Here is a 23336-nt window from a genome sequence, read left to right on the forward strand (position 1 = left end):
AAATTTCTTTACGAAAGGACTCCTATAATCAATTACGATCCTCCAAGAGGAGTCTGTACTTTTTTTTTTTCACTTATGCCACTATAAAACTACTTTTCCATGGACTACCTGTTATTGTCTGCTACATCTGTGTTATATCATCCCTTAACTAGAATTATCAATTAGCTAATGGACTGGGATGGCTTCTTAGACAAAAATGCCTTTAAGTAATCCATGTGGTTACCATAACCCAGATAGATATACCTTCATGAGCACCCAAGATCATTTTATGCCTTCATCATGTAGTCTTCTGATTTATAATTTATATGAAACTCTCTTCCCCCAGAGAGTTTGTATGAAACTGTCTTCTCTGCCACCAATGATTCTGATTTATAGGTTAAAGATGTATCACTTATGAACCAATAAATTGGCATTTTGAATTACAAATTCATCTCCTATAAATTTGACCAGCATGAAACTGAACCCTCCTGGATAAACTTATGACAAATCAGCTCTATGGTACTGGAAAACTGAGGAACAGAGCCTCAGTCAAAATATAACCCCACTGCATAGCCTCCTGGCTGACTATGACTTTATCTATAATTAAAGAAAATTTGAAAAGTAGCTTCATAAAATCATCATAGAACTTAAAAATATGTTATAGGACATTGCAATTTGTATCCCTATGGGCCTTTGTCTGAATGAAAATACCAATCAGTGTTAATTCATGCATTTATTCATCCATTTACCAAATACTTATCAAATACTTTCTAATGTGCCATGTCTGTCCTGGTGCTGGAAATACAGTGATAAGTAAGAGAGTGCCTAAGTTTGAAAATGTGAGCACCTATAGGATTTGTGTTCTGACTAATTTTAGGTGTTCTGTGTGTTTTGTAGTTATTAAATTACATGTAGTGAAATAATGTGCCTGGATTATGTTAGCACGGTTACTAGCAGAAAGGTGTTTGTGGAGTTACCATGTAATGTCATTAGAAGATTGTAATTCTCACAGTGGAAATATGTTTTTACTTGGCATCCCTTATGTAAGAGACCATCAAAAAATATTTTCCTAGACTTTAGTAAAAAGGAAAAAAAATGACTTTCCAGACAAACTCATTTGAATTTTTATCATACAAAACTTATGATTCATCCCATGTTCCTTCCCTTTTGTAGTGAGGAAGAGAATAGAAAAATAGAGGGTTTAGTTGCTGTTGTGACTATCTCCCCATGGATTCCAGCACAAACATTTTTATTCTTCTAAATTATTTCTGATCAAGCTTGTCACTTGCTTAAGTCATTTATTCTTTTATATATATTCAAATGCTACAAACCATTAAAAATCCTTTTGAAGTAAAAAGTATTCTAAATTATTAATCAATAAATAAATGAATAAATTTATGAACAGATAAGTAGATGTTTCAAGGATAAATGATAGCTTTCATTCTCTTAAAAACTTATATCTTCCAATATAGTCAGTGTTAGTGATGCATCATGCTTTTTTCTACATGCTTTTTCATCAATAAAAATATTATTACTAAAATAATTTTTAAGTATATTTTATACCCAAGAATGTACTTAGTAATAATTCATTCAAGTCACCAGGATATACATATTTACATTTTTAATCATAGGATTAACGAATTAATATTTTCTAATGCATGTAAAACAGTACCTTGCATAAAATGCTACTATAAATGGTTATTACATAAAGTATTCTAAAAATATTACAAACAGTTGCTAAAACTTGATAATTATCAAGAGGGTAATTATAACACTGCATGGTTACCTGAGGAAATACGAGTATCCCAAGAAAAAACGATGGGAAATATTTTTTAATACTTCCTAAGATACTTCAAATAAAATTTTAACAAAGCATCACTGTCTCTTTTGTGTTATAATACTAACATTTAAAATAAATGTGCCTTAGGATGGAACTGACATCAATAGAACAACACTCCCCAAGAGAAGTTGCAAAACACCTCCTACTGAGTCTGAAATATTAAAAACTGGTTCATTCTGACCACCAGGGATATAGTACAGTGCCAGTACACAATGTACAACTGCATACAGTTATATTAATAAAACATGAGTAGATTTACAATTCACCAAATATCAGAGTATTCTTGAAACTCAAAGAAGTAAATGTGGGGCATGTGAAAAGAAGGCACAGTCTCTCAGGCTCTGGATACAAGAGTGGCTATTATTAGGAGTTTGAGGGTGAATGAACAGAAAAGAATCAGAATTCTTTAGAGAGTATTCTTCAAATTCTTCCATCTTAGGGGACAACTACAACATAATAACATTTAACTAAAGAAGAAATTAAAGAAGTAGCTTCATAAAAAATTAAAGTGTGATTTCTCTGAGACTCATCTCCATGCAGGGGCAGAACCACTATCAAAGTTAGACCCAAAGGAGCTTTCTATAATTCATTACAAAGAAGCACCACCTAGGGATCTATTGGGCATTGAAGAACTCTAAACTCCAGTTAGAAACTGGAAGAGGCTAGAAATCCAATTGGTACCAAGTTTTATCCCAATGGATCACAAAGATATTAACAATACCCTAGTCTACACACAAAAACTAGATTATAACAATAAAACATACAGCTGGGGCAGAATTTAAAAGAGGCCCTTCCATTTAGTCTCTGCAACAACTTCCAGGTCTAAGTAAGTTGTTTGAACCCAACCTTGTATTTGAACCTAATTTGATGTACATTGCACATTGTAGTGTATATTACACATTTTTGTATACATAATACACTTGGATAGTGCGCACCTATGTGAAAGATTCTGTGCCTTTAAAACTGACAGTGACAATGAAGCCAACTTCAGGTGTCATATATGAAATGGAAAACTTACTATCAAAGCAAAGACAGAAGCAAATTGTCAAATGCATGTCTCTAGCCTAACAACTACTATCTTCTGTTTGCAAACCAGTCCTCGGTTTAAGCTAGAGTGGATAGATGGCTTCTCCACTACTGATTAGCTGTAATGGGACCTGTTTTCTCATATATAACATGGGAATAATAATAATATTTGCTCCCCATAAGGGTAGTTTGTGGAGCTTAAAAAAAAAACAGTTAAAGGGGCGCCTGGGTGGCTCAGTCGGTTAAGCGTCCGACTTTGGCGCAAGTCATGATCTCACAGTTCGTGGGTTCGAGACCCACATCGGGCCCTGTGCTGTCAGCTGGGAGCCTGGAGCCTGCTTCTGATTCTGTGTCTCCCTCTCTCTCTGCCCCTCCCCTGCTCACGCTCTATCTCTGTCTCTCAAAAATAAATAAATGTAAAACAAAAATTTTTTTAAAACAGTTAAAAGCATCTATTAGCATACCCTAGAACAATGCTGTCCAATAGAAATGCAACATCTTTTATATCTAATGCATATTTTATACTTAGAGTACATCTCAATTTAAGCCCCACTTCAAGTACTCAGTAGCCACATGTGACTAGTGACTACTATATTGAACAAGGCAGTCCTGGAATATAGTTAACATTCACTAATACCTTGGAATTACCGGTATTGGTATCATTATTACCCTTACAAAAACCATAAACTGTGTTTATAACTGTTCATACAATTATAAAATAATTTTAAATCCTTTGCTAATTTTCAGAATATACAAGTTTCCAGTGATGCTACAAAAGCTTATAAAAATGAAGGCAGAGGGGTGCCTGGGTGGCTTGGTCGGTTAAGCGTCCGACTTCAGCTCAGGTCATGATCTCGCGGTTTGTGAGTTCGAGCCCCGCATCGGGCTCTGTGCTGACAGCTTAGAGCCTGGAGCATGTTTCAGATTCTGTGTCTCCCTCTCTCTGTGACCCTCCCCCGTTCATGCTCTGTCTCTGTCTCAAAAATAATAAAAAATAAACGTTTAAAAAAATTAAAAAAAAATAAATAAAAATGAAGGCAGATATGCACCTTAATATGTTAGGAAAAAATACAAAGAAAATTTTCAAAGAGCATGGCAAACATTAAATAGGAGAAAAGTTGAATAGACATGGAGGAAATTTTCAGATACAGCATATATTTCGAGAAAAGGTTTTTAGAAGACAGGATTTAAGGCTATAAAACATAGGTCCAAATTTTGGCTTATAGTTAATACAGTAGGAATTATTAACTAAACTCTCTGCTTATTACCCAGAAAATCCAGATAAATTTAAAGGCCTTAGCAAGACAATTTGGATATACAGTTTTTAATTAAGCAAAATCAGAGTTTTACAAGACCTTCTAAAACATAATTATAAGTCAGGAAGCCTCTTTGGCCTGAATCTACAAAGCATTCTTTCACCAGATCTCATTCTGACAACCCCTAATCATGTTTCAGATACCAACTTAAACTTCCCTTCCTTGGGAAGCTTTTAAAGACCCTAAAAGACCCTGATGGATGTCTATGGCACCTTCTTTTGCTTTATGGTAGTTCTTACCACAATGTATTTCAATTCCAAGAATACATACCTATTTTTTTCTTCTTGAAGCTTTTTTTTTCTTATTTACTTTCTATCCCTGAAAGATCTTGTAATTTCCTATGCTTTCAACTATTTATATATCTAGTTTCTAAATCCATGTCCAAAACCTGCTGGAATTCTCTACTTTGATATATACAAACTAAAATTATCATCCTATCTTTTCAAAATCTCCTCCTCCTCCTCACTCCTATTTAACAAACTCACTGTTCTCTTGTCAGACATACGTTAAAAAAATCTTCAATTCATTCTTGGCTCTTCTTTCACTGTGTCACCCAGACAAAACATGACCAATCCTGTAGATAGCCCCATTAACCACTGTCTTCAGAACACATTTCCATTATTCTGACTCAGACCCTCATCAGTTCCTACCTACATGAACACCTTCTGGCTGGCCCTCCAATTCAAGAGTCTCTCTGACCCCAGCTTGCTGACACACTGCTGCAAAATTTTCTCTTTTTTTAATATTTTTGAGTGTAGTTGGCACACAGTGCTACATTCATTTCAGGTGTACAACACAGTGATTCAACTCTATTCATTATGCTATGATCACCACAAATGTAGCTATCATCTGACACCATACAACACTATTACAATCATTGACTATGTTTCTTATGCTGAAAAGTACGTAATGCTTCACAAATTTGGGTATCATCCTTGCACAGGGGCTTTGCTAATCTTCTCTGTATTGTTCCAGTTTTAGTATATGTGCTGCCAAAGTGAGCACTGCTAAATTCTTAATACATCTGTTTGTCCATGCTATTCTGTTCCAATTCCTTTGTTTGTCCTAGCATATTAAACCTCTAAGCCTGGCTTCCTAAATCCCCCATAATATGACCCCAAACTATCCTTCCAGCGTTATCATCTACAATATTCTCAGTTAATTAAATGTTCTAGCCAAATTCTCTGTCCCTCTAAAGAATCCCTATGCTTTCTCAATTTGATTATTTTTTCATTTCCTTTGCATAGAAAGACGTCGCTCAGACAATATATATCTAAAAATACTTTTTTTAAAAAACTGATCTTTCCCTGACTTAATTCCCAACCTAAATTTTGAGACATAATTTATATTATTGAGTTCCATCTTTTTTTAAAGGTTCTAGTCAATTTCAAGTTCCTAGAGGGTGGAATCATGTCTTGTTTTTCTTGGTATTACCTTTAATCCACCCCCATACAGAAAGTGGTAAAAATATGAATGGAAGAAGAAAATTCACCTGACAATATCCCTGCAAATGTCCTACAGTGAATTAGAAGCAACTTGAAAGGGTCTGGTTATGATTTAGGTAGAAGAAAGATCCAATTTAGGGTAGGCTTCTTCAGTTTGTGGGGAGTTTGAAATACCACAGAGAAATTTAGTAGGTAAATAATGGAAAAATATTTGCATGTGGCCATTACCCAACACATTTACTAAATGCCTACTGTCATCCTTAAAATATTTCAGAGGCGGAAAGAAGTTCCAAAAAAGATAAAATACTTCACCATCTACAGTATTCAAAACCTCATTCTAATAGGTGGCTGTACTATGGAGAAGTTTCTTTTGAGAATGAAAGATCAGCAAAACCATCCTCACTTGTTCACAAAGCCAACTTTTAACCTAGAAAGTTTCCTGGGGTTGAAAAGATAGTAACTCAAAAAGTACTGAGCAGCCAAAAGAACTCAAGTCGCCTTTGAATATTTTCTTTTATTTTCAATAGTTTCTCTGTTTCTTTTAGGCCCATAAAAAATGCAAACTAGATCTTAGTAGAAAGGAGGCTATAGACTTGCAAATAAGAAATAGGCCATTTGATAATAAGAAAAGCAAAATGCGAGTAAAACAGCAAATGAGATTACAAATAAATTTAAAATGTCAGCTATAAAAAGAATCATGGCTCAAGATCATAACAGATGCAAATGATTTTAATAATGTAGAAAGCAAGGCCAGAGATGAATTGGAAAGAAAACCAAAATAACAAATGGGAACTAAGCAAAATATTTAATTATTGTGGCTGTTTAAAGTTGTAGTAAAATTTCTCTAGCTGATCAGAATGTTCTCAGGACATAGAATTTTATTCTTCTTTCATAAAATAAATATAAATCTCAAAAGTACTAGATAATTTTCCTATTTTTCTTATACACATAGCATAACACTTATGAATGAATTATGAATTATGAATCATAAATGGTTTATGGGTTTTTTTCTCAAATCACTCAAATCTTTGAAAGACCAAATTGAAATTTTGTGTTCCTATACATAAGCTGATTCTTCTTCAAGGCACAAATTTAAAAAAATAATTTAGGGTAAAACTATCACCATAACGTGAAGAAGACATTCTGTGTCTTTTATATATACACCTGACATATAGTTAGGGAACGATATGTTATTATGAGAAAATAAATGAGAGTTAGGCACAATATGAGCTTTCCCTTTCATTTCAGTCTTATTATCTATTTCTTCTTCAAAATATTCTTACAGTCTAAAAAAGAATGAAGTTTTTCCATTTGCAACAACATGGATGGAGCTAGAGAGTATAATGCTAAGCAAAATAAGTCAGTCAGAGAAAGACAAATATCATAGGATCTCACTCATATGTGGAATTTAAGAAACAAAACAAATAAGCAAAGAAAAGAGAGAAGCCAAGAACAGACACTTAACTACAGAGAACAAAACTGATGGTTCCTATATGGGGGGGGGGGGGGGGGGGGCAGGGGTGAGGGAATAGTATAGGGATTAGAGAGTACACTTATCATGATTAAAATAAAATGATTAAAATATATAGATACTCTTATAGTCTAGTCACATTTAAACCACTCACGTTCTTGTAACATCCCCAAGTTCTCCTATATAACTACACCTCTGCTCCTGCTAATTTGTCTTTCTCATATGGTATTTCCAATTTGTCCACATGATAGACTCCTACTTGTCTTTAAGACAATTCTAGTATCATCTCCTCTCTGAAGCCTTCCCAATCCTTTCCCAGTTCTACCTGATACTTTATATATCATCCATTGTTAATCATCATATTGTATTCTAATTATTTTCAATTCCTTGAGACCAGAAACTGTGCCTTATTTGTCATTGTGTTTTAACACAGGATCCTGCTCCATTGTTATATGAATGTAGATCAAATCCACATGTTTATATGTAGGACTGTAAGTTCCTTGAGGCTAGAAGCATTTTGCTGTTCATCACACTACACACAAACCTAACGTAGGCTCTACGTGGAATGTTTTAGTGAATTACCTTGCAATCAAGAAAGGACAAAGTTTAAAAAGCTAGGGACTAGTATTTAACCTATCATTTTACAACTGTGAGTTAATATAGATTCATGTATCTACACAAAAGAATATAGAGTATATACTAAAGACTGCTGAGTTTATTAATATAAACTCCTTCTTGCAAATCATTCTGTTATCATTATTTCCTGGAAAAACTCAGAAATATCTATATCTTTACAGAGGCCTCTCTCTTGATAAAATGATAAAATTGACTTAAATTTTTGACTACCACAGATAATGTTTTCATAAGGTAAGGAATGAAGGAAACAAACAAAAAAAAGGGTTGCTATTTTCAAAATTATTCTGATTTTAGGCAGTGCAATATCATGGGAAAGTCAGTACAACATAGTGCCAGCTTTGGATTCTCAGCCAACTCAAACACTCTGTGCTTGCAAACTCGAGCAGTTTATTTAACTTCTCTATGCCTCCATTTCGTCAGCTGTAAAACGGGGGGAAAAATAATAGTGCAACCCTCAGAGCATCATTGCAAAGGTTAAAGTTGTTACAACTTTTGTAATCACTATGTCTGGAACATAATAAGTTCTCAATAAAATGTAAGTGATTATGATGTTAATATACCAGATAATCTTCAATAACAGGAGTGAAATTCCACTCTTTTTTTTTTTATGGTTTATTTTTATTTTTGAGACAGGGAGAGACAGAGCATGAACGGGGGAGGGTCAGAGAGAGAGGGAAACACAGAATCTGAAACAGGCTCCAGGCTCTGAGCTGTCAGCACAGAGCCCAACGCGGGGCTCGAACTCACAGACAGTGAGATCATGACCTGAGCCGAAGTCGGCCGCTTAACCAACTGAGCCACCCAGGTGCCCCGAAATTCCACTCTTTCCAGTGTGGGAAGATAAAAGCTTCCTGATCCCTCCACATTACCTGGCTAACCAAAGATGTTCTAAATTGCTATAGTCCTTATGAAACAAGCACCCCCATGCCTATCAAATTGTTCTTATTAGGCACAGTACCTGGAAGCCATGGAACCCTCTATGGAATACTGTGTCTTTTTGCAAAACAAATGAAATATGATTACATTTAATTCTATCCTACATACCAAAAAAAAAAAAAAAAAAAAAAACTTGACTAGCATAAAATAGTGTTATATTGTAGCATACATATTACCACAGATGGTTCTCCCAGAACAAAATATGTGGCTATTAGTTATTGATGATTATTCTTTTGGTACTTATTTGGCATACTATCTCTAATACTCATTATTATGATTAATAGTCCCTGTAACTAAAGAAAACCTATATTTACATCTTAGAGTTACTTTCTTTTTATTTTTTCTATGCATAATTTTGAGTTAATTTGTTTACTTTTCATAGGTGTGATTATTGTGTAAAGACAAATTTGTAACCCATTTTCCTCTTTCTCCTTATGATACATTCTTCCACATTAATGTAAACTATTCCACTATTAATATAAATTAATAATGTATAATAATTTAAATGGCTACATAACAGTTATCACTTAAATATTTTCCTATTTTTGAACACTTAAGTTGTTTTATTTTTATTGTAAATAATGCTACCATGAACATTTTCATGCACACTTTGTTTTCCTGCCTTATCCTCATTTCTTTAAAGTCCCAGAAAAAGTTTTAGGTACTGAAAAATTTTAAGATAGAAGAAAAATTCAAATTAAAGAATTCAACACATTAGTTTAGGATATGTTTCCTATAAGTTGAGAGTAAATTAACGAGCAGCAAAACATCTTGTGCTATCTTCAGGACTACCAATGTTCCATAACACACGTACATGATTAAGTTTTCTAAATCTGTGTTCAAAAAAAAGAAGAAAAAAAGGGATAAAGTGGACTTGCTGGTTGGGAAAAATGATCTAGAGATAACAGAAGGAAAGCAATATTGTTCATTTCACATCTTCTGCCATTAAGAAGAATTAATAAAACTAATATAACACTACCTGTTAATTATACTTGAATTATAATAAGTAATTTTTTTAAAAAAGAGTACAATGGATGGAGTGCCAGAAAGTACTATAAGTCATTTACATATATTATCTCACTTGATCTTCATAAGAATTCTCTGAGCCAGGTACAGCTCTTATTCCCATTTTTCATGAAAAAACAGTCACAGAGATGTTAAGTAGCTTGCCAAATATCAGACAGCTTATTATTACTAAAACCAGACTTCAAACCAAGGCTGATCAACAAAGAGCCTGTACTCTTAACCACCTCAGTCTTCTGCTTCCACAGAACACGGAGAAAGACCTCAAGTGAAGGAAGTAAGGTTTTAAAAAAGATCCAAACAAGTCAGTTTAAATAAATTCAAAATAAATTCAAATAAAATAAATTCAAATCTATAGGACAAATATTTTATCAACAGTGTTGGTATGTATTTATAAAATATACATATTAAATTGAAAGATGACATATTTAGAAAGAATATGGCAGAACCAAAATTTACATAAATTTAAGGATGAATAGAAGGATTTGGTTAATTCCTGAATTCTTGTTCCAATGATCCACAATATGGACACCAATAATATAAAAATTTCTCCATGAAGTTTAGTTGAACTCAAATTCAGTAAATAGCCACATAACTACTAAAAAATAGAACCATTGACTGTATTATTCTTTAATTCAACTACTATGTGACAGAGGATCATGATCAAGGGAGATAGTAATGTCATTGTCTCCCTATTGACCAGATGACATCTAGAATGTTACAGCTGGCCCTGAGTCTCACTTCCACAAACAGGCATCCAAAGTAATTAGACCAGGATGATTAAGGTCTGGAAATGAGAAGTGAAAAAAAGAAAGAAAAAAAAATGGCACTCAGACATTTGAAGGACAGTCACCGAGAAAAAGAAGAGTTTATATGGCATTGTTTCAAATACATAACACATTCAAGTAGCTAAAAATTTCAAAGAAAGAGACCGCTTCAGGAAGTAAACTGCCCTTCATTAGTGGCCAAGTTGGAACACAAAATTGAGAGCCATCTATTAGAAGTGGTAAAAACCTACCCAACACTGAGGAGAAAATTGAACTAGAGTGCCTACGTAGTTTCTTCTGGATACAATATTGTGATGCTTTTAAAATCTGAAAACAAAAACAAATCATAAGATTTCTACAATAATAATAAAATTTAATTGCATTAAACTCTTATTAAAGGTGGTTACTTCCACTGAGGGGTATCTTAATGGCATTGCTCATAGGCAATTCTGCTATAAAAACAAAATATGGCTTTTAGCTAGAGAAGAAAACCGTACAGGCAGCCGAGTCTTCCATTGATCCTACTCTACTCAGAAACCCATTAAAGTAAATCTCCCACATTGGGAATATCTTTAAAGTGACACTGCGAAAATTGACTGAAAATTTGACAAAATGAGGGGGAAAACCTGAGCTTTAGTATATCCATTCCTTCCTGAGGAGAAAAGTGGAGATCAAATTAGTTTATTAACAACTTTATAATGCCCTAATGGAATTTTCCTTGATGTACTAATCAATATTTCAGGAAATGGGCATTAAGCCTAACTTAATCTATCTATGCCAGAGTTAATGCTGATATAACAATTCCATAGTGAAACTTGCTTTTAATTTAGAAAGTTTATCCCTTCTCAGAATATTACCATTAATGAATAATTTATCTGTTCCTGTCTATAAGTGAATTTTAATATGGAAATTGCTCTTGAAAGCAACCAGAACTACTCTTATAAGGTAAAGAGTTTTGGAAGTTGAAAGAATACTTCCTCGTGAGTGGGTTCTTCCTTGCTGAGAACAATAAATTTTTACAAATCATTAATATTAAATAATATACCCTGATACAATTATGTAAAAGGTAAGAACATGGATAACTTTGGTGTTTTGTTTTTTTTTAATTTCCCAATAACAAGATTAATGTAGAAATGGCAATCTGGCTTTCAGGAGGACTTCAACCAGAAGGCATTAGAGAAATGGGGAATAGAGGCTATTCCAAAAGAAAAAACAAACAAACAACACAAATTAAGCATGGGGCAAGAAGGGTAGGAGATGGCCTAGATTGGCCATGTCTAGGGGAGAAAGGTTGAAAGTTATTTTACAATCTTATTCTGAAGGGGTTTAACATAAAGTTGGTCAGCCTTTTTAATTTTGGAATAAGATATATATGATCTTGGATTTACTGTAAGTAATTTTTCTCAAAGAATTGGGAAAAATAGAGGATTGAAATAATACTGCTGAATAGGAGTTGAGACAAACAGAAAACTTTTGGAAGGGCTTTTACAGTGAATGAACTAGATGGTCATAAGAAAGAGATTATAAGATGTCCAGGAATCCTTGCGAGCTCATATAAAATTAGAAAGCATCAGTCTGCCATTCCCACTTTATTGGAGAAGACAGGATAAATTTTTACCAAATTTTCTAGGTAAAATTAGGATAGTCTGCCTTAACTAAAAAATATGTGGCTCTTTTTAATGCTCAAAAAGTTACATTTAAGTATTTTACTCAATTTATACTTTTTTAATATTATTTTTATTTCTGAACTTTATGAATTTATTTGCCTACTCAAACATTTAAAATTTTTCAATCAAAAATTATAAATTACATATAGTCTTTTGCTTACATTTTATGGATTGAGAAAGTGAAGCCTCTGGGTGTTCATTGATTCTTTGAAGTGGATGTTTTAGTTTATTTCTTTGAATACATGTAAGAAATTCTGCCAGCAAAAATACCATCATGAAAATGAAGAAATCTGGATTGCCCGGTGCTAGTTCCTACCACCTCAGGAAAGCCAACTGGACACACCTCTTCCCAACTCCATGATTAATTACATTATGTTAGAAATTTAAAATTGGCCATGATGAGAGTATTTATACCCAGAAATTGGCAGAGCACACAGTACGAATCGGGAGTTTTCATCTCCTTCTTCCAGAAAGCCAGTTGTTAAAAAAGAAAAAAAGAAATAAAAGAAAGCAAGAAAGAAAGCCAGCTGTTAAATATTTACCAGCATACCACTGGCTCCACGTTAAAAAAAAAAAAAATAGATTTTAAAAAAGTTGGGAGGGACAAAAAGAGAAGGAGGAGGAAAGGAGGAAGCAAGGGAAGAAGGAGGTTGGTTAATTTCAAAAGTATGGAGAGTAAGTGCCAATGAACAAAGTTCAGCTAGTGCAAGAGCAAAAGAGATTGACATATACACAAAGAATCTTTAGTTCTGAACCAGAAAAGGCTTGCTTGCTCCTTTAAAAACAGCCTGGACTGTTGCAAAAATCTAAAGAGTAACTGGGCACCCACAGGAGTAGAAAGTCATCCTCAGAGTCACTGAAATTAAGACTTGAACTGGATGGGCTTCTTGGCAGGATGGTATAAACCCAAAGCCAAAGACTTGACAGACCAGAAATGAATTAAAATAGCTTAAAAAGACAAAACAAGCACCAATTTAAAATGAATGTCAAATCAACCATGCTAAGGACCTAATACGTATTCAGTGTCTGACATTTATTCCATTGTTGATCTTTGAATAAAGGTACACGCTGTTCAAATGGGCAGGTCATATTGGACCCAATTTCAGAGCTATTTGGATCTATATAATGAAACATCTCCACTTAAGCTGTGATATGTTTATTAAGGAACAACATCCAGAAGTCAGATAGTTCAAAAATGACATCAGGACCTTTCAGTGTATATTTCAATTGGTTATGGAAAGGAAGAAAAAGGTAATCATCCCCAAGTAATACTGTTTCCTACGAACTACTATTTTTTTTAATCTTTTTTGCAGTTCCTAAAAATTACATTTCTACCATAACCGACCTGGTCACAACTGCAAAATCTCCATGTTATAGGTTACATGTCCCATGTTACACATTACTTGCAATTAAACCACCTCACAGGGGCTAAGTATGCCTGACAGAAGAGAGGCTCCACCAATTTTAATTCTAGTTCTGGCATTACTAAATATGTGACAGTGGACTCACTATTTAAGCTCTTAGGACTTCTATTTCCTCATTAATAAAATACCTAACTCATAGGATTACCCTGAGAGTAGATGAGTTTATGCATGTGAAGAGCATGGAACAGTGTATGGCATATAACAAATGCTAAATAAATGTTGGTTTTTATTATTTCACCACCTCAACACTAATATTGGTTTCTATGATATGGCTTTTTAATGATGATTATCTGTTTTATCAAGCAAACCCAAATATATGGTGAATCAGCATTATTTTATGGCTATCTTAATAACTCAGCAGCCCTGAAATGGAAAAAAATGACCAATTTTTCAGATATACTTTTGTCAAAAGTACTTAGTTCTAGCAATTCTAATCTGTAATACATTTCTTTGGGACTCTATTAGCCATTATCATTGTTATGTGACTGTGTGCATTTATTATTTCTCTGATATCAAATTTTTCTTAGTCAAAGTAATAGCCTAACACTGTTATGCTGCATTGACAATTCCAAAAACTCAAAGATTTTTTTTTAAAATAAGGTCTATTTCTTATTAATGTTGCATGCCCACAATTGTTTTTGCAGCAACTCTGCCCCTCTCCCTTGCCTTTCCTGCAAGATCCAGAATTACAGAACTGTCCCTCTTTGGGTCTCAGGGCAATGGAAGAGAGAGAATATGGCTGACTATGACCTTACTTTTAAAACCTATGCACAAAGTGACACATGGCATTCCCAACCATTTCAATGGCCAATGCAAGTCACATAGCCATTCTTGAGCCAAACAGAGAAAGGATGTATAATTTTCCCATGGAGAGAGGCAGTGCATATCTTAAACAATAATATGATCTACAATTAAGACTTAGTGATGCCAGGAATCAGGTGTTATTTGGGCGGGGGCGGGGGGGGGAGGGTGTTTTTTGTTTTTTAATTTGACTTTTTTCTGTGATTTTACTCTGTGCAGTTTTTGGCTGTAGTTAATGTTATTTTGTTTTTATTATTTCTTACCTGCATTATTTATTATGACCTAGAAAAGAAACTCTTACCTATATCCTGAAATTGACATTAGTGGCCCAATGGCACAGGATCCAAATATATGACAGTAGTCAAAATCTCCTCTTTCTTCTACACAATCTTTCTCTACCAGGTTGCTCCACTACTTCTATGACTAATAGTTCCAACCATATGTGTGCCACTGGCAGGAGACCTTATGGATGAATCATTAAAATCCTTAATAGTTTTTGCTCAGAGGTGCAATAACCAGGATAACGACTAGATCAAGATGGAATTACACTAATTCTCTGACATAATTACCCACTTCCTTGGAGAATATTTTACTTTATTGATTCTAGGACTCGGGCTTGTTTTTATATCTTAACATCTCTTATATTGGAATCCATCCTTAAATTACCATCAGAAAGCTTTATACAATATTAATAATTTTTTTATTTCTTGGTTATATAAAAATTATGATGCATTTAATATTACTTCACTTCTTAAATTCAATGAAATATGGTTCTTATTAATATATATCTCAAGTTTGATTGGTACTAACATGTTGAGTGCCTTGCCTGATAAGTTATGATGCTGTGAACCACCCTTTCCTGGAGGCTGCTGCCCCAGTTCCCTTGTGACAGCCAGTGGGACTGGTCTATGAAGAAGCCATCCTGAGCATTCATACACTGGCACTAATAGCACCCGTTCTGTTAACAAGGTGGCTTAATGAATGACAATTTTTTTTTCCTTTTTCCAACTTTTATTGTTAGAAGTTTCAGATCTTCACAAAGTTTGAAAGAACAGTACAAAGCACACCCATTTACCCTCTTACTACATTTGCCTTCTGTGTGTGTGTGTGTGTGTATGTGTGTGTGCGTGTATGTATGATTTATTTTGCAAAAACACTTGAAAGTAAATTGTAGACCTAACACATTATTCTGAAGCTTTCAACATTCATCTCTTACATATAGACCATCATCATACCTAAAAACTTAATTACCCATAATATCATCTAACACCACCCATATTTAAATTTATATGGGTGCCTAAAATGCCAAATATCCAACAGAAGCCCTCTGAACTTCACTCCTCCAAGTCCATCCAAATAATTTCATAAGCTCTAATTTCCTGCATTTGTCTATGCTTGAAACTCTTTTTTTAAATGTTTCTTTATTTTTGAGAGGGAGAGAGAGAGTGTGAGTGTGGGAGGGGTAGAGAGAAGAGACACAGAATCCGAAGCAGGTTAAAGGCTCTGAGCTGTCAGCACAGAGACTGATGCAGGGCTCAAACTCATGAACGGTAAGATTATGACCTGAGCCAAGTTGGATGCTTAACTGACTGAGCCACCCAGGCACCCTGTCTATGTTTGAAATTCTTAAGAGAACATTTTATTTCTTCACTGGACCCAATCTAAAATACACAGAAATTGAATCTCAAATACACAGAAATTGAAAAGAAAACAACAAAAGGTTGTACCACAGTAGTCCCAAACATAGAGAGCTAAATTATTTTGGAATTTTAATACATTAGTTTGCATAAGTGGATATTATGCAGGAATATGGAAATTAGGATGCATATGAGATATAATAGCAGTAATGATACCAATCCTAATGTGACTCTTTAGTCAGGACTCTTCATTGGGGAAAAAAGGGCCCTCCATCCAAATATAATAAGATAAACATTACGATTGTCTTTTAAAAATAATCTGTAAGTTTTCTTGACATTATACTTCAGAGGCTAACACAAATGAGTGAACATACCCAAGAGTGGTGTTACTCACCTTTTCTATAATGTCAGCACTACTCTCCTGAGGAAACAATGGATTAGCTCTTCTACAAAACATGCTCCCTTGAGTTCAGCAAAATAATACAGGACAGATTTTCAATTTAGCAGCTTCAGAAACATTTTGTGAAAGTTACAAAAAAAAATCCTTTCCCATGGTGCTCACTTGCCTAAATGGAAGCATCTGTTCTGAAGATTAGTGCATCCTGGAAAAGCTCAAGGGAAAGTATGTCACTTTCCTTCTATGAAACCCAAGTATTAACCACCTGCATGTTCCCAAGGCCTCCAACATTTTAGAGTCATAACTTCCTCCTTTACTTTTTCAACAAGCCTTCCTTCAAATACTGACTGGAGAGCTGAAGAGCCCCAACTTTTCCTTAGAGGATTATTAAGGAATTGCATTGCACCTATATGCCCCTCTCTCTGGTTTCCTGCTTTACCTGAGAGTTCAATTGCTCTCTCGTAATGATTTGCATCCCATGGAACCTACTCACTTCTTGCACAGCTCAGCTAGGTAGACTTTTGACTTCTTTTTATTTATCCCAAGGAGAACAGAAAATTTTGCTGAAATTGTTAACAGAAAAGAACTTAAGCATAGAAAAAGAGAAACAGTGCAAAATTTAATATTAGCCATTTCTGTTTCTGAAGCCCCTCTTCATTACTCTCTACAGGGAATTTTTCTTTTTTTGGGGGGAGGGGCGGGTAGGATGGGAGGTGCCCTCACCCTCATAGTCTAGCATTGCTATCAGGTCGCCTTAAGAACTTCTCTGCACTGGCCCTTTCCCATAACCCTTTTTTCTCATTCTCTAGTCTCCCCATACATCTTCTTCTCACTCCCAAACTCCTAGTATTTATCTTATTATTTATGACAGAAAGTAATTTTATTTTCACTGTTGCAGCCCTAATCCATCAATATGAAATTCTGGCCTCACTTTTCCCAACCAAACGACAGTTAAAGTATTCTCCAATACTTAAAAGTCACCTTCTCTAGAGCTTCTCTCTTATGACATTAAGAAATTCATGACCAGTTAAGAATAGATCCTGCTTCGTGAATATCAATGTCTTAACCATGTTGAGGCAAAAGAGTAATATTTTACCCCACAAAATGAGAAATGTAGGAATGATCATTCAGCTCCAAAATGCCCCAAGTGCCCCAACAGTGCCCCGAGCTCTTTTACCTTTTTAACAACACAACACTTTTAGCATGTGTCTCTTTCCCTCATGCTTATAATATGACGTTCCATGTCCAAGCAGGAAGAGCAAATGATTTAAAAAAAAAAAAGGAAAAAGGAAATACAGAAAAAGAAATCAAGAAAATGAGAAAGCTAAAGGGACAAGTCAGCCAAGTCTACTTTTAAAACAACTTTCTAGAAGCCCCATCCAAAGATACCTGCTTCTATTTCATTGGCTAGACTTGTATCCACTACTCTACAAGGGTGTGTACAAAGTTGGGGTTCTGTAAATAAAAAAGAAGCGAATTAATATTTGGTAGGCAATCAGAAATGTCCAGGAGCTGAGCTAACACAGAGATCACACAAATTCAAATATTACCAAGTAGCAAGCTCACTTACATGCTGTAAAGGATTCGAGCTAACAAAAGTCTCGGAGGAAGCAGAGAGAGGGCTGAAATATCAAGAGCAGATCCCCAGGTTATTTCCACCATACATTCCCTCTGGTCCAGAATAGAGGAGATCTCTATGTGAGATTCACAGAACCACTTCACACAAAGGGAGTATTTAAATTATGAAGCAAGTCCACTTCACACCCCAGAGAGATATATCATGCTCCTCACATCCTGATTAGAACAGGTCACCTGCCCTCTCTCTGCCTCCTTCTCCTGGTTATTTTCTCCACCAGGCTGCTTTCATTTCTTCTTCCCCGTCTACAGCCAGTTTCTCCTTTTTTGTGTAGATAAAGCGATATAACCATTTTCTTTTAGTTTTGATTTTTTTTTTAATTAGGTAGGATAAAGTTCTTGGGTTCTTTGCAAAAAAAATCTGTTGCACAAAATGTAATAAAATATGTATTCTCTGCATCTTAAGCACGCTCCCTCAGAGTCACAAGATTTTTTCTTCCTTTATATCTACAAAGTAAGTCAACAAATTTATGGGCGTCTGCTAACTGCCATTTATTGTTCAAAGCACTGGGAATCTAAAAATGGATGAGAACTTGTCCTTGCCCTGGAGGAGCTCACTGTTTGGGGGATGAGATAGATTCATAAATACACTATCACAGAGCAGTGTGGAAAGTTCTAGGATAGCCATATTCCTAGGGTACAAGGCATGCTGAATTTGGCAAGTAATCTAGCCAGAAGCTAAAAAAGAAGGGTAGATTAGTACTCCTTTGCTGAATCTTAAAGGTGAACGGGAGGTTGAGAGACTCCAAGCAGAAGTAACACATGAAAAAAATGGAAGAAACTTCTGGTGTGTGTAGAGAACAACAAGGCAATTTGTGGTTATTAAAACATAAATTGTGAGGCAGATAGTGCTGAGAGACGCACTTGGAGAGGGCTTGGGTCAGATCACGGAGGACCTCATAAACCATCTTAAAAACCTTTAGCTTGATCCTGCAATTGATGGTGAGCTTTTGAAGACTTTTAGAGTAGAGAGTGACAGTATCACAAGTACATTTTCGAGCTGGCTCTAGACTGAAACATAGATGAGAAATAGGGATAAGACCAGAGCCAAGAAAACTGGATTAAAGGCTGCTATGATAACCCAGGCAAGAAGTGGTAAGGACCTAAATAAACATGGCATAAAAGAAATAAAGTGTTTATTCATTTAATGAATATTGATTGAACATGCACTGTGTTGCAGGCACAATTACAGGCAGAAGGTCATAAAAGTGAGCAAAACAAACAGAAATCCCTACCTTCACAGAATTTATCAGGTAATGTGAAAGTTCTTCCAGATCTGTGGATTAATACATAGTGACTGACTTATGTAACCAAAGGCACATATAAGATTTTCGGCCCAGACTAAAAATATAGTCTTTGTCCAAAGAAAAAAAAAGGAAACAGGAAGTCCATATCCTCATTCACATGGTCTCTAAATCTTGAAGGGCTTTTTCTTATAGAATATTAATTAAATGAAACCCACCTCATCAATGCACCTTTCTGGTGAATATAAATAACTTCCGCTGATCTCTGCAACATTTTAACATTTGCACCATTTGGAAATACAGCTGTTGCTGCTCAGCTTGCTTTTTCTCCGCAGCTTTGATGGTGCAGTAATGTCAGAATGTGACATTATTGCTTACCCAGGCTATGCACTAACGATTCCATTTTTCATAAACAGTGGGGCTTAGTAACCTTTGGGGACCACTTTCAAATTCTTGTACATCCACAAACACTGTAATTTGTGAGACATCTGTTACTCTAGGCTCTAATTTTGAAGGAAACCTCCTCAGAATATATTTTTACTAACTCAGGAAGTTTTTTTTTTTTAAATAGTATTACATATTTGCCTCATTGCTCTGCTTTACACACTGTATATACGTAAGCATCAAGAACCTGCAAGTACTTTATACTGTCAACTATGGTTAAACTACTTGCGGGAGTAAAGTCTGCCAGGGAATTATGTATAATAGCAATTTTCCCCTCGCCAACACTTGGCAAAGGAACTTTTCCCTACATTTTCTATTCTGGTCAGGTAACTCATTTTTTTCCAGTGTTTGTTCTATCACTAGCTTGCTAGATGACCATGATAAAGAAAATGTATCACCTCTATGGATATATTTCCTAATTCAGAAATGGAGAGAATTGAATGACAAAATTTCCCCTAACAAGGTGATTCTAGATTTTTTAATTCATAAGACCAGTTTCACAGCAGACATTGAATTCCAAATAAATAGACAAAAGGATACAGGTGTCTCCCCATCCATTTTTTAAAAGTTTGCGCTACATCACTTTACTTTTACAAAAGACCTACATTAGTACTACCTGTTTTTGTTAACCAAAAGAAATCTGAAGAGGATTGTCACTTTTAGGAAAAAAGACAAAAAGCAAAAATAGCATTCATTGTTTGTTTTGCAGCAGAGCTGTTCTAGAGGCACATACACCAGGAAGAGCTGAGGTGGCCCTGCCAAGCTCCTTCCCCAGGAACTACACTCAGCACCTCAACATCAAGCTGCCATGGTGTTGAACTGTGTGAGCATCTGTGCTTTGTCTTGATTTATTTCACACATCTGTTAACAAGATTTGTCCTAAGGTATCAGAAAAGCCTAAGAGAAGTTATTTGGGGGGCCTGGGAATGCTCAAAAATTTTCCATATAAATTAATGGTGATTGCTTCTTAACTTTATAGCATTTTGGCCTACAAAAGGTTTCATTGCAATGCTCTACATTCAGATAGCAGGGGAGACCTGTATTATTCAAAAATAAATAAATGTCTTAACTAATTAAAATATCTAAATCAGACAACACATATCCCAGAGTGCTTAGGCAATGTACCAAAATAATCTCAGGATGGCTGGAAGTAATTTTTTCGTATTATTGATAACAAATATTGCTGCCAGAATACTGTAGACATGAAAAGTTCTCGTTTTCAAAAATAGGTGGAGGTGAAGGCACTGGCTCTTTGACAACTAATTTCCTTCATGGTTATTAGACATTTATATCTTTCCATCCCTTTAAGGAGTTAATTCAGGTAACATATCTTCTGGAAAATCATCCATTTAAGGAGTTTTCTTATTTATTAGCATAGGTTTTTGAAAACTGTTTTTTGTAACTCTATTAATTATTTGTCTACTGGTGGATCATTCCTTCTTCTCAGCCTTAAATCTATGTATTTGTGTTTTCATCTCTTCCTAGCTACACCCTTGATGAAGGTAAGTGGGAAGTTACCCATTTGATTGGGTTTTGTTACTATTGTTTAACTGCCTTATATCAATTCTACTATTTTTTTCTATTTCTAATTTATGCTTTGATTTATGTTTTTATCATTATTGATTCATTTCTTTCTTTAGCTTTCCTTGGATGTATTTGTTCAACTTCCTATACTGAATGCTTAATTATTTTCATTTTCTTTTCCTTAAGTTGTTGTATATAGTATTCTCAACCTTGTGAGAGGCAAGATTCTGCAACTTCAGGTTTTATTTTCTATTTGACCCAACAGTTGGTTAAATGAAAGCTATTGTTTCTTTCTTTCTTTTTTTTTTAGTTTATTTATTTATTTTGAGAGAGAGAGAGAGAGAAAGAGAGAGAGCAAGCAGGGAAGGGGTAGAGAGAGAAAGAGAGAGAATCCCTAGTAGGCTCCACACTTGTCAGCACCACAAACTGTGAGATCATGACCTGAGTTGAAATCAAGAGTCAGACACTTAACCGAATGAGCCCCCCAGGTGCCCCAAAAGTTACTGTTTCATTTGTTTTTTCTTTTGCTAGGTATATCTGGTTTTACTAGTTTACTTTCAGAAATTCAAAGATTTACTAAATTGTTTTTCTACTTTCTGGAATTTATTGAGATTTCCTTTGTGGGTTCAGGGGAATTTTGAAAAGGTAGAGTCTCAATAGTATATAAATGTTTATAGCATCTCTATTAATTATTAGGAATACTATCTCCTTCGTTACTGGATTGTGGATTTCTCAATATGTTCAGGGTGAAAGAAATACAAAAAATATCTGGGTAAGACTTATCAAGACAAAAAAGAAAGGACTCAAAAAAATAATAAAAAGCCCACAAATGAGAGAGGAGAATTAACACCACAGAAATACAAACAATTATAAGAGAATATTATGAAAAACTATATGCCAACAAATTGGACAACCTAGAAGAAATGGATAAATTCCTAGAAACATATAAAATACAAAAACTGAAAGATGAATAAATAGATATTTTGAACAAATCAATAATCATTAAAAAACTGAATCAGTCATCAATAAACTCCCAAAAAAAGTCCAGAACCAGATGGCTTCACAGGTGAATTTTACCAAACATTTAAAGAGGAGTTAATATCTATTCTTCTCAAACTATTCCAAAGCACAGAAAAGGAAGGAAAAATTTCAAATTCATTCTATGAGGCCAGCATTACCCTAATACCAAAATCAGATAAATCCACCACAAAAAACTATAGGCCAATATTTCTGGTGAACATAGATATAAAAGTCCTCAACAAAATACTAGCAAACATACATTTACATTGTTGGATTCATAAATCCAATACATTTAAAAAAATAATTCACCACATCAAGTGGGATTTATTCCTGGGTTGCATGGGTGGTTCAATATTCACAAATAAATCAATGTGATACATTTCATCAATAAAAGAAATAAGAACCATATTATCACTTCCATAGATGCAGAAAAAAATTTGACAAAGTACAACATCCATTCATGATAAAAACTCTCAACAAAGTAGATGTAGAGGGAACATACCTCAACATTATAAAGGCCATCTATGAAAAATCCATAGCTAACATAATCTTTAATGGAGAAAAATCAAGAGTTTTTCCCCTAAGGTCAGGAATAAGACAAGGATGTCCATTTTCACCACTTTTATTCAACATAGTACTGGAAGTTGTAGCCACAGCAATAAGACAACACAAAGAAATAAAAGGCATCCAAATTGGTAAAAAAGAAGTAAAACTTTCACTATTTGCAGATGACTAGACACTATATATATATAGAAAACCCAAAAGACTCCACCAAAAACTGCTACAACCAATAAGTGAATTCACTAAAGTCACAGGATACAAAATCAATGTAGATAAATCTGTTGCATTTCTATACACCAATAATGAAGCAGCAGGTAGAAAAATTAAGAAAATAATTCCATTTACAATTGCACCAAAAATAGTAAGATACCTAAGAATAAACCTAATGAAAGAGGTGGAAGACCTGTACTACAAAAACTATAAAACACTGATGAAAGAAATTGAAGATGACACAAAGAAATGGAAAAACATTCCATGTTCATGTATTAAAAGAACAAATATTGTTAAAATGTCTACACTATGCAAAGCAATTTGCAAATTCAA

The 23336-nt window shown here is 34.6% G+C and overlaps 1 non-coding gene across 1 annotated transcript; it reads right to left on the bottom strand.

Annotated features, from left to right (window-relative positions):
* Positions 1 to 5059: 5059 nt before the first annotated feature.
* LOC131484130 (U6 spliceosomal RNA) lies at positions 5060 to 5166 on the bottom strand. The gene has a single exon (XR_009248041.1). It is a non-coding gene; the product is annotated as a U6 spliceosomal RNA (small nuclear RNA).
* Between the last annotated feature and the right edge of the window lie 18170 nt (positions 5167 to 23336).

This window comes from Neofelis nebulosa, chromosome 8 (genome assembly GCF_028018385.1).
Source record: "Neofelis nebulosa isolate mNeoNeb1 chromosome 8, mNeoNeb1.pri, whole genome shotgun sequence".
Classification (NCBI taxonomy): domain Eukaryota; kingdom Metazoa; phylum Chordata; class Mammalia; order Carnivora; family Felidae; genus Neofelis; species Neofelis nebulosa.